Source organism: Cebidichthys violaceus, unplaced genomic scaffold (assembly GCF_023349555.1).
Source record: "Cebidichthys violaceus isolate CVI_PGR_0920_01 unplaced genomic scaffold, fCebVio1.0.p SCAF_21, whole genome shotgun sequence".
Taxonomy (NCBI): domain Eukaryota; kingdom Metazoa; phylum Chordata; class Actinopteri; order Perciformes; family Stichaeidae; genus Cebidichthys; species Cebidichthys violaceus.
This window is the reverse complement of record NW_027176384.1, coordinates 8,173,915-8,185,229: the sequence shown is the minus strand read 5'-3', so window position 1 is coordinate 8,185,229 and position 11,315 is coordinate 8,173,915.

Genomic DNA, 11,315 nt, shown 5'->3' with positions numbered 1-11,315 from the left:
GACTGCTTTAAATTACAAAAAAACACCTACAGTATTTCCATTTTATAAATGCTAGGCAGAATTGTTTTTCTATTTCTTCACAGTGAGTCAATCAGTCATAATCAGTCAGTGATTAAAAACAAAATCCATTTTGATGGATATTTTTTTTATTTTTTGTTCAGTATTAGATTAAAGAGTCTCTAATTTATAGCCCATTAAATTCTGAGTTTGTATTACTCTGATTACCCTTCAAAGTTTTTAGGTTTATAATTATTAAAACCCTTCAAAGTTGTTACCTTCTAATAGCCTAATACCTTATTTGGTTCTCAACATAAAGCAAAAATAGCTACCAAGATCACTTTGAACAACAGCCATGAGGTGCCAATTGCTCTAGCCTCATATGGTTATGTAATCACAGACACACATACGCACACACACACACACACACACACACACACACACACTGATTTCTCCATTCACACACACATACACATACAAACCACTATCCAACCTCCATATCAACACACACAAACAGACATTTTTGTAGTTGTATACATTTGCTAAACTGGCCTGCATTGCTCCATAATACAGCAGCAATGCCCCTAGTGGAAACCAGTAAAACAGCATGGATTTGCCCCAGAGTGGCAAATGGCTAAATCTGGTGGAAAATTTTAAAAACTACAATTTTTAAGCCTGGGCTCTAGACTGAAAGCCTGACATAAAGGAATACATGATCTTATGCTGTAATGGGTCACGTTTTTATATGTACGTCAAAGATGAAACAATACCAGGAGATCCACTTGCTCTTGGCTTATGTGGTCATGCAAATAAATACACATGCATGTAGGCACAAACACACACACTTACCTACAAAGCTCAATAGCCTATACTGTTACTCATATACATAAATGTACTGAACCTAGGAGTTATTTTATATTAGGTTTGAAGGCCTGCCTGTTCATGTGCATGTGCATCCGTTTGTGTGTGTGTGTGAGTGGGTGGGTGAAGGTGTGTGTATGTGTGTGTTTGAGGCAAAGAGAGACAATTAGAGGGAGCGGATGTAAGGGGGAATGCACTACAACATAATTTATATCTCTCTAGCTGCACACGCACACATGCACACAAACACATCAGTACACATACACACACTTTGTTTTCCATAAACACACAAACCACTCTCTGACATCCAGATGGTAAATGGACTGTACCTTTCTAGTCTTCTGACCACTCAAAGCACTTTAACACTACATGTCATCATTCACCCACTCACACACTGATGACAGGGCTACCATGCAAGGTCTCACCTGCCCACCAGAACTATGTGATCATGTAGGCACAGCTACGGGACCAGTTTGGGGTTAAGTGTCTTGCCCAAGGACACATTGACATGGCTACACGGTTCATTGTTGACTTATTGTAGAAACTGAGGTTGAACTTTCAAAATACTAAAAAAAAACTCAGCCTTACCAGATTTAATGACATATGCATTAACACAGACAACATTAGCGTTAACAAGGGTTAAACACATGCAAGAAAATCTTTATTGATTGAATAGCTGTGTGAAGTAATATAATAAATAGGTGATTTATAATTAATGGGATGCAAATACAGTAATATCCTAAAATGCTGCTATTGCACTGAAGTGACAGAAGACAGAGGAAGATAGTGAGCAGAGTAGCAAGAGGATCTGCTATAGCGATGGGAATCACTCTTCATACAAACACACTCACCTACACATATTCTGTACAGCAAGTGATTTTGCAAATGAAATGTCACAGGTATGTCAATCATCATCTGAATACAGTCTGAGTGGGAGCTGGTGAGGACCTGTGAGCTGCAGGGCAGAATGAACTAGAGGTCAAACTTTTTGCTTAAGATGGAGGAAAAGAGAAGAGGCCGGCTGACATTATGAAGGATGGACAGATCATCTTGAATGAGAGAAGGGTGAAGTGGTGAGAATGCAGTAAGACGAAGAAAATGTAACAGAAAATGTATTTTGTGGACAATCATAAAGCCTTGCATATCTGTCCAGAGTAGATTATCAATATTAACACATCACACCACTCCTGGTCACTTCTTACCAGTTACCATTAGTTTATTTTTGAATGTTTTAGAACTACTTAGAGGAAGACCAAGAAAAAAGTCATGTTTGGGACACAGAAAGTGCTTGTGTGTTCAGACACACCAAAGTCAATAGAAATGTATGAATTGGCCCAAACAGAAGTCAATAGATGCAAATTTGCTATTTTGTTGCTTATCTTCAAATTCTACAAACTATTACAACGTGATGGGCAGAATTATGCCTCTCCAGTGATGAACCCTTTCCATTTTGGACACTTTATGAGCACCAACTTATGGCCATGTGACTTGGTACACAAGATATGTCATACGATGACCCCATGGCCTTTGTTGCTCTCACATTTACATTTCAACTCCATGAAGTATAGAAACATCATCAGTGTGTTCTCTGCTGAGGTGGAATGAACATTGTTGCTTCTTCTGGGTGATCTTGTGAAATGTAGTTTTGGTGATAAATTTGAATAAATACAGTTATTTGAAGGAGATATTTTCACAACAACAAAAAAATAGATATTAGAGAGGGAGTAATAGCCTGTTTACATACTATAGACATTAAAAATGACAAGATTTGTTTTAATCTATGAAAATTCAATCTTTTATTTCTTAATTATTGAAATTGTGTTTTTATAAAAAATAAAAAAAAACATAGATGACTATACCAAAGTAAGATTTAAAATTTTTGATGGTTTACATTGAATTTGGAACGATTTAAATGATTTTTAGCACTAGAGCCTTGTGGTCCAGCTGTATACTCAAACAACAAAGGGATCTGTATCTGCCAATATGGATCATCAATGATATGTAATTTGTAACCCTTTTTTCTTTTGTGCTGATCCAATCCGTGATACGCTTCGAACCATGAGTTTTATGATCTGTCTATTGTTTTCATATGTTTTATGTTTTCTCAGTGTTATTATTGCTGTAAATATTACCAGTAGTATTGTGATGATGATGATTGATTATTATTATTAGTATTACTACTTATAATAATAATATTATTATAATGAAAAACATACATCCACTACTTCCCCAAAACTGACAACTTCCCATCACCCCATCAATCAATGTATTTATTCAGTTTTGACTATTTATTTATCTTTTCATTGTTGTCATGAATCTCATATCTTCATTTTTTTTTATTCATTCATTTTTTAATAACCCCTTCAAACACTCATCATTCTTATTTTTGTTCTTTCTTTATTTTTTGTATTACATTATAATTAGTTGTTTGCATATACATATATGAATATATTGTTCTTTACCCCGCTACCATAATCATATTCCTTGATAATGATAATTATGGTGGATGGAAACTGTTGGGTCCAAGCTCTGCCCCGTCCCTGGTGGCTGGAGCTCCGTTCTGTGTACTCTGATGGTTCCCTCTGGAGCGGGTGTCATTGGGAAGAGAGGCTGGATCACCGAAGAGTAATTCGACTGACTGTCAACCCACCCAAAGAACAGGCCCCCTCCTTTTGGACTGGGAGCTAGTTTTTGAAAAGGGATCAAGTCCATAATGGGCCAGACCCAGTGGCGGCTGGCCAATAGAGGACGCTAGGGCACCCTTTTTGAGCAACAAAAAATAATAATAAATTATACAAATTCTCAATATTTGTGTTTTTGAAATATGGAATATTATATCTGCGCAAAATATATGCTTTTACTGCACGTTCTCTCCACCTGTCTGCATGTCTCAGCAGCTCTGGGGCTGAGACATGAATATATGACATACAATTTAGCCAATCAGCGTCCTCAAATACATTCAGCTTGGGATGATATTTTTATCGCCCTAAGCTGAGCGTCCTCGTCAGGATTAGTCTCTACAGGCGCCATTTTAACAACTTGACAATGGCGAGTGCGAGCACTACTCCTCCAAGACCCAACCCTAACTCCCGTAAAATCTCTCCTCCAAGACCCGTTTGAGAGGAGAACTGCTGTCAGTTAGAAAGGATTACATTCTGGAGGAAGTAAAGTGTGCTGATTTTATCGCCATTCAAGCAGTCAGGACTGACATTTCCACCCACTGCCAGGTGGTGCTTGTGCTACGCTACATCGATGCCAACAGAAACGTCCAAGAGCGTTTTTTTGAGTTCATTACCATCCAGAACGCAACCGCAGACACCATCTCTACAGCGCTTATGGAGAGGCTAAGCACCATACTCCCAAACGTACAAAAGGCCAAACTTATCGCCCAAGCTTACGACGGGGCTGCTGTAATGAGGGGAGCCACCGGCGGAGTGCAGCATAAGATATTGGATGTTTACGAAAATGCTCACTACGTCCACTGCTAAGCGCATCAGCTGAAGCACATCATGCAGCAGGCAACAGCACACACCCCCAGGATAACCCTAACCCTAACCCGCACTATCTTTTCTGACCTTGGTGGATTTTCTGCCTTCTTCTCCAGGTCAACCAAGCAAACCACCTTTGCGCATAGACTTCCCAGAGCCTCTCCTCGCGCTGTAAATACTGTGTACGAGCACAAGGATGGCCTCCGAAAGTGTTTCCAGACCATCAGAGACTCTGGGAACTTTGATCCCCCAACTGTCAGAGAGGCAGGGGGCTTTGTGAGGATGCTTGAAGACGAGACTTTCTGTTTTTTCCTGGCATTGTTCCAGAAGATCATGCCTAATGTGGACATGCTATTCAACCGCAGAAGAGGAACATCGACCCCGTCTTCATGAAAGCACTTGTCCAGAGGTTCACAGACAGCATTCTAACGTTCAGGTAAATAACTATATTTATTACTGGCTGATAATGCTTTTGTTGTTAGAAAGATGAGTTGCTCACTTCCAACAGTCTGTAAAAGCCTAAATGTGCCTAGTCATCAAAGTGAATGATTATCATAGAGAACATCACAATGCTATTTGTTTAGATATTTTAGAAGGTTTGTATAATAATGAAGGTAGTTATTAAACACAATTTGTAATAACAGACTTATTCAGGTGTCCACCAGGTACATTTCTAGAAGAGGCCTAGCTGTTATTGAAGATGACAAGTTAGCAACTCAAACTTGTGGAGGCTTACCCCCATGTTGAACAAGGCCAAGCTCAAAACAGAACTGTCCCTCATCTATGAGGACAGTGAGTTCAAGACTTGCAGTGGTGCAGGGTCTATATATGGACCAGTTCTTCATGGGGAACAACCTTCAGAGTACCTTCACAGAGACTGTCAGTCTTCTCAGGATCCTCATCACCATACCCATCAGCTGAATCCGAGAGGTGTTTCTTCACTTTGAAGAGGATCCAGACCTTCCTGAGAAACACCATGACAACATGACACGTAATGCTCTGGCTATGCTCTCATTGGAGAAGAAAGTTGTCAGGGACATTCCTGACTTCAATAAGAAGGTCACTGGAGGTTTGCCGCTCAGAAGGATAAAAGAGCAAAATTCATTTACAAATAATCTGTCAGAAAAACATGCAGGTTTCCTCACCACACTGACTTTTCTTGTACATAGTTGTCCTCAGTCTCATTTGCTTAACTTTAATTGAGACTGGTAAATTAACAGTGAAAACTCACCATAGCTTAATGTTGCATGTTTACTTCTCCTGATCTTTACCTCCCTATTGGTTTCCCAACAAACAAGGTCCATAGGGGCATCTCAATAGATAAACATGTTCTATTATATTATATATATATATATCACTTGTTCCGTACAGTTAGTATATGTTGTACATATTTGTGTGTGCTCTTTACGCCTAATTTAAAAGCTATGAGATGTGTTCATGCTTTTCATGTTTGTGTTATGCATCTCTGTGTGCACACTTTAGCTTATGAAATGGGTCATAAAGTCACACTGCAGGGTTACCCCCTCATAAAGTAGCCTCTTACCAGCGGCCAGTGGCCCCATAATATGCACCTAACTGGAATAATTAGCACCCAGTGGGTTTCTGGACCGTGTTCCTGCCTTCTGCCATGGCCCTGCCTGACACCCACTCTCCTCTCTCTCCTTCTGTATGAATTCATGTCCCATTAATATACATTACTGACTTTGCTTCTTCCCCGGAGTCTTTGTGCTTTCTCTCCTCACAGGTTTCCGTGGATCGTGGTTATATCTGGACCCTGGTCCAGCCTCCTGCCGTGGTCCTGCTGACACCCACTGCTACTATCTTTATTATTATTAGTCACATTACTATTAATATTACTGATACCATTAATGCTTATATTATCATTATTATTCTCCTATATCCACTAGTGCTGTTATTATTAGTCATCATTTTTCTATAATTATTCTGCTTACTTCTCTCATTATATCAATCATTTCTGTCATATGCATTGAATGTGTTGTAACTCTGCTATGTTGTTCATTCTGATAGAGGTTCCTCCTCTGGTGCTCTCTCTGAGGTTTCTTCTCTTAAAGCGTTTTTGGGGAGTTGTTCCTGTTCTGATGTGAGGGTCCTGGGACAGAGGATGTCGTATGTGTACAGATTGTAAAGCCCTATTAGGCAAATTTGTGATTTGTGATTTGGGGCTTTACAAGATGAATTGAATTGAATTGAATTTTAAGAGGCTTTCAGCGTATTGCGTAATGCTATTTACCAAGCTGCAGTCTTTGAAGACAGAAACTTGCTGAGATGGTTGTTAAGGAAAGGAAACGGGGAAATCACCAGGGAAATGATTTATATGAGGAGTTTCACTGTGAAGCCAGATATCCGTTATTTGAAATCTGTGACACGTTTTCTAACGAATTGACTGCCGGTTTGAAGGAAAAACTCACTTCTGAATACATTTCCAGGAACTCTCTCTTTGAAAAACATTAACTGTGTGACGAGTGTCCCTCCAATTCCTCTAAACTGCTTATCTTGTTCAGGTCTCAGGGCTCCATCCTCTCCCAGAATGCATTGGGCAAGAGGCTGACAGGCTCTATAATAACATCAACCCTCTAACAAAATACTAATAATTTGCTCACGCTCACATTCACACTTACAGGAAAGAAATTAACCCGCCTGTCTTTGGACTGTCCACCTCATGGACATTTGGAATGAAGCTGCACCTAAATATCAGACAGATCACTTGTTCTGTACAGTTAGTATATGTTTTACATATTTGTGTGCGCTCTTTGTGCTTCATTTAAAAGCTATGAGATGTGTTCATTCTTTCATTTTCATGATGGTGTGGTTATCCAAGATGTGATCCGATTAAGGGCACCAGAAGTATGGGGGTAGGAAGTAGGAAGTGGGAGAGGGGCCAAAACCTAAAGACACTGACAGTTAGAGAAAACATGGTCTGTTGTGAATGTGTGGACATCACACATTAGTTATATAGTTCTACTATTTAATGAAATAAGGTCTAATTCCTGCCCTCTGCTATAACACTTTGTAATAAATCGGTAATACACGGTTGTTGCTTGTTGTTGGTGATCCTTGCACTACTGTTCAGTTTACCTAGTTGTTAATTTAATACCATTCTAATTCATTGTATATACTGTACACTTTTGACATTTTTATTTTTGTATTCAATATCTGCTCTGTTATTTTACTGTACTGTATATATTGTGCATTTCCATATGTTATAATTTATTTTATTTACTCTGTAAATTGCTGCTGCTACAAACTAATTTCCCCCTGGATGAATAAAGTTTCTATCTATCTATCTATCTATCTATCTATCTATCTATCTATCTATCTATCTATCTAATGTGCATAAAGAGCTCAATGTCAGTATCAAATGATTGATTCCTGCAGATTGAAGTTTTTTTACATAGTTTAAATGAACTGGAAACCACTGGGTATCTAGAAGGAAGTCAATAAGTTCGGCAGTAACACATTAGTCTGTGAGATTTGTAAGTGAAGGTTGTAAACATTCAAAGCAATCAGTACGGCGCTTCGATCAACCCCTCACCTCCAGTGCGTCTGAGCTGCTGTTATTGTTATTACACTTTTCGCCATCAGTGGCTCTCCAGGCTCTTACCAAGCTGTGGTTAATAGCTGTGAGCCCAGTCAATACATTACACACTAATGCTGTGTGTCCCTCTTTGACCTCCACAGCCTGAATGAGGGTCTAACAAGCCCGTCTGCACTGACATGCTCTCTAATCGGCTAAGAACCTGCATTTAACACAGGGGCTTAGTAATTAGATGGCTTTATGCAGGTCTCCTGAGGGGCACACACACACACACAGACAGACAAATCTCTTCTGTCTGGGACTTTTACTTGCATAAAAACACAGTCTGTTAAATTATTAAATACAGACTTTTTGATTTGTAAGGCTGTTTAATGGTCATATTAATACGGTGCATCATTTCTTCCTGGACAGCTTTTCAAAGCAAAAGCTCAAATAGAGTTATTACCATCATAAACCAGAATGATATACCTGGATGGACCCGTAGGGACTACAATATGCAATGTCTTAGTGTACTATCATTCTTTGAGTGAACTTTGTTGGGGAGAGTGTTGAGCTACAGTCCTGTTTTATTGTATCATTCAGTTGTTACTGAATGTAGCAGGTACAACATAGAAACAAAGAAAGGATGTGATCATTTGGATTTATACCTTATTATATTTGTACCTTATTGTGAAATGGAACTTTTTCTATCCACCCTTTATATTTTCAACTTGCGAATAAAAACACTTGAGTGGAAACTCTTTGGAATAAAAGTTGAAATATGTCAAAGAGGCTGAGGTTGGAAAGTGGCTGTATCGATAAAAAGAAAACGGAAACGTACTTAGTAATTAAATCATGACGTACATGAAGCATGTGACTTAAACATCAGTCAAGCTCCCATTGAAGAGACTAAAACATTAGATCTGTGTGGAGTGATGAGGAGACTGTGACCTTCCTCACATTAATACATGAAACAAACAGAAAGGTCATATTTCCATCATGTTCCCTATGTGGGTTTCCATTGTTTGAGCTTTTAATGACCTCATCTAGTTGTGTTCTCTTCTTCTGTGGTTTAATGATTCCTGACTGGAGAAATAACTGTTTATCTTTATGTGCCCAACTTCTAACATTTATGTAACAGTCATGGATGGGATTTAATATTAAGTAACATTTTCTATTGCCAGTACACCAGAAATGGTGTACTAGATGGAGACCTGACAGTAACAGTAAACGAGAATAATAGCAGATCCTGACTAAAGGTAAAGTGTTAGTGGATGGATTAGTCCCGATGTTTAAGTTAGAATTTTTCGTCTTGAAGTTTCAAATTGGAGCAATTACATTATTTTCTTGAATTATAGCTCAATTTAAACTACATCAAGTCAGATAAATGTGTTTTACATAAAAATCATTGAGTGAAATAAACTCAGTGGTAACTAAATTCCAACATTCAGTATTCAGTAGTGATTAAACGAGGTACTCAGCTGCTCATCCTTTTGGCCTTTCTTTGCTTCCATAGAGGGAGGCTGAGGACTGTGAGTGTGAGCAGGATGAGGAGACGGGCTGTGTAACATCTACAGTATTTGGTCAGGACTTGGAGGGGGAAGCTATTTGACCTGTGTGTGTGTGTGTGTGTGTGTGTGTGTGTGTGTGTGTGTGTGTGTGTGTGTGTGTGTGTGTGTGTTTGGTTCAGTATGTGAGCTATTCCTGACTTAACAACGTGTGTGTGCTTTGTCAAGCCTCATTAGGAAGATGGGGGGAAGGGGGGGTTGTTTGGGTGGCGGGGGGATTTCCAGCCAGCTGAGCTTTAAGTGTGACCTCCCATGCGACTGATCCATATTTCATTACTGAACATTAGCGCTGTCATGAGCTCCTATTAGAGCTTTGCTGCAGAAAAGTGGGATCTGAGGATTAAACCGTCGGTTCTTTTGAAGGATTTTGCTGATTGGCTGCTGAGAAGGGGTTTTGCAATTAGTCAGCTCTGACTGAAGATATGCTAAGTATGAATACTGTTGAATTGAACAAGAACTGTGCTACATTTCCTTCATTAAGAAGAGCAGAATACCGAGATCCCTTTTAAAGAGACACATCAGTACATCACTACAGAGCAGTGAGAAATCAAATGAAGAACCTGAATACATGTGGTGTTGAAACATAGTTGAGTGCTGGATGCTTCTAACAGTTAAACTCAGTGACATGTTTGAACAGGAGCAGGTGATTTTGATCACAAAGACTCACTCACTGTTTGATGAGTATGATAGTGGACTGATCATATGCTGTGGCCCTCTCACACCTTTGGGACATTTTGGGGCGACACCTTCCGCATCTGCATAGCTGCAAAAGGTCCGCAATTTTCTCATCTGCCCATGTCTGCCGAGTTCCATACACAAATACTCAATATGTACTATAGTCCAGTCAGGTCAGTTTGTTCATATGGCACATTTAAAAACAACAGGAATTGACTCAAAGTGCTTACCAGGAGAGGTTGATGGTTTAGGATCTACTTCAACAAAGGTATTTACAAGTAAAGACAAAAGAGGTGCAGAAAAGTAAATAATACACAATTCAATAGCAAAAAAACAATAAAAGACAAGTAGAAATGAAATTAAACACCAACAGCAGATTACAAACCAGTAAGAGGATGTTAGAAACAAGTTAAGAGGCCATGGGGCCTCTTCAGACTGAACTAACAGCAAGTGACAAAAGATGGGTCTTCATATTTGGTTTAAAATGATCAATCAGGGAACAACACCCAATGTGGGAGGGGTGTGAGAGACTGAGAGGGGTTGTTGTGAGGAGGACCTGAGTGATGTGGGTGCAGTATATGTATTGTGAAGCCAATCCATTTTAGGCCTTAAAAACAAATAGTTACATTTTAAAATACATTCGGTATTTCACTGGTAAGAGCTGGACAGCTCGATGGACAGAGCTGTGTGTGTGTCTACTGTCTGTATATCAGAGCACTCATGTACTGAAAGCAGAATGAATTCTGTTCTGATGATATTGGTGTCTGCATGGTACGGCTATCCCTCTTTGAAAAAAATCAAGTCAAAAATGTAGAATTGATATTGTTCTGTTCTTTTGCTGTGTCTCTCAGTTGAAACTGAGGTCAGAGCAAGGCTTTCGCTCTTTTGCACTTTGTTCCTAGATTCACCTGCTTTTGTGAAGACGTCTCCTTGCAGCCCAGAATAGATGACAGCATGTTATGCCTGTGTGGGTTGATTGTACTCACTGTATTGGTGAGCAGAAAAGAGAAATATATCATATTAAAAAATGAATAAAATATTACAAAACAGTAAGAAAGAACAAAAGCATGAGACAAGGGAACAGGGAGATCCAGGTATGGGAGTTTGTGTGTATGATCGTAGTGATGGTTGTGTCCGTAAGTTAGTATTTGTTCTAAACAATACAATTATTATTATTTGCCGTTGATAGTA